Source organism: Echinops telfairi, unplaced genomic scaffold (genome assembly GCF_000313985.2).
Source record: "Echinops telfairi isolate 266 unplaced genomic scaffold, ASM31398v2 ScPeMD7_443;HRSCAF=831, whole genome shotgun sequence".
Taxonomy (NCBI): domain Eukaryota; kingdom Metazoa; phylum Chordata; class Mammalia; order Afrosoricida; family Tenrecidae; genus Echinops; species Echinops telfairi.
The window spans coordinates 31086122-31088073 of record NW_022104341.1 but is presented as its reverse complement, the minus strand read 5'-3'; the positions used below and the strand labels follow the sequence as shown (position 1 = coordinate 31088073).

The 1952-nt window shown below is 46.5% G+C and overlaps 1 long non-coding RNA gene across 2 annotated transcripts in view; it reads right to left on the bottom strand.

Annotated features, from left to right (window-relative positions):
- Positions 1-1952, bottom strand: part of LOC123521895 — a 127100-nt gene that overhangs the window by 34254 nt on the left and 90894 nt on the right. Inside the window, exon 1 of one of the 2 annotated variants that reach the window (XR_006680238.1) lies at positions 1365-1493. The exons of the other annotated variant lie outside the window; for it this stretch is intronic. This is a non-coding gene — a long non-coding RNA (uncharacterized LOC123521895). Of the gene's footprint in view, positions 1-1364; positions 1494-1952 lie in introns of those variants that run through there. 2 annotated transcript variants of the gene reach the window in all.

Here is a 1952-nt window from a genome sequence, read left to right as displayed (position 1 = left end):
AATCAGTGGCAGTAATGACAGAGCATGCGCTGTTACACAAAAACCACGATAGAGCGAAGCCTATAATATTTTATTTAAATGAAGACCCAAAAGAGCATGATGATGGAAGGTTCATATTCACTAACACAAGCACTATATATTTTATGAGTGAGAGTGATGTGCCGAGACTAGAGCAGCTCCTCTTGGCGTCCGCAGCAAGATGCAACATCTGACAAATTCTCAGCCTGTCTGGGTCTTTTTCAAGATGGATATTCAATTGGACTATCACACAAAGTGATGTTCTGAACTTTGCTGCTCAAGTAGTGGAAAGTCCAAGTTGGAGCCATTCAACAACCAAAGTACCACTGTATATATATTAAGAACTTAGAATAATCCTTGGAAAACTAGAATGTAAAACATTTCTTTTAATATTCTCTTGCTACCAGTGGGTTTCTTAAGGATAATATCCATATCAAAGAACTTGTGGGAATATGGCGACTGAGTAACACTTACCAGAGGGTCTCCGCTGAAATCAGCACAGGAGAGTTACTAAGAGGGAAATTCCACACTGCCGGGTCACAGGAGGAGCATCATAAAAATAAGTAGGCACAGATCCACAAGGTTTTGAGGGGTTGGGGGCTTTTTGCTTACCACAATAGAGGCCGACTAGGGTTTGACCTTAGCCCTACCACTGTCTAGGTAAGAGCTGGGATCATTTGGAGTTGGTTCAGGGGCTTTATCTCAACACATTCACAGCTTGCCACCACATCAGGACAGGGATTATACACAACCAGCCCCACAATCAAGGATCGGGGCTCAGCTATGGTTACTTTTGTTTCCCTCTCTTCTCTCTATCCCCTCACAGTCTCAGCAGCCGTAGTTTTTTCTTCTTCTTTTTCCTTTTCTATTCCCTTTTCTGTCACATGCCACTGCCGACCTCCAGACCACTCCCCTTGTCCCAGGTATTTACACCTGCCCTCAACCCACATGGAAGCGCTCCAACCTCTGCAACATAACCCAAGACTAGGGAAAGCCCACCCATCCTCCACCAGTGGATATCCCACCCAACTTTTCTCAGGGAAATTCCACCCACCTTCCCTCTGCAGTGCTTAATACACAGCTGGTGAAATCCCACCCACCTTCTTCGGGGGAAATCCTGCCTGCATGGCTGGGGGAGCTCCAATACATACTCTGTGGTCCCACGTGCCTGAGGGAACTTCCTCTCGCCTGCCATAGTGTCTCCCACAGCCTAAGGCACCTTGGCCAACATTTGCCAACATTCCACGCTTCTGCAGGTACCTCTGCTCAACCTCTGCAGTGATCTACCTGACCAGGGCAATTCAGCCCACCATTCGAGATGCACTACACCAAAGCAGGTAACTCACCTGCTTTCTGTGGCACTTCAGTTGCAGCAGCACCCTCGCATGCCCTCTGCAGTGCCCCAAGATGCTGTAGGACACACCATCCTGGCTTCCTGTGAGATCACCCAGTACAGCACCATCCTCATGGGTCCACAACAGCCCAACCAGGATCTTCTGAGAGGACCATCCAATTTGCCCTCCGTAATACTGGTTGACTAGGGAGAGGGAAGTCACAGGAGGAAAAAGTTGTAGGCCAATTCCATAGTGAAATTAGCTGCAGGCGATTCAAATAAACAGTCCTACAATTCTCCCAGAGAGAGTCAGTGCTCTTTGACTACCTGGAAAATGGCACCTGGCTCCCCTAAAACAATGCTACGCAAACAGCAATCAGTCCCAACGATCTCAACAAAAAAACAAGAGAAACAAAAGGCAATGGCAGAAGATGTCCTGGACCTAAAATCATGCATAGAACAAGGAGACATTGATCTGCTACAGAAAAAAAGTTTCAGAATGTTGCTTAGAGTCACATAAGGGGACAAGAAGAAAACAATACAGAAAAAGGATGAAATGATAGAGGAGGTAAAGCCCATACACCAAAGTGAAATACAAGAG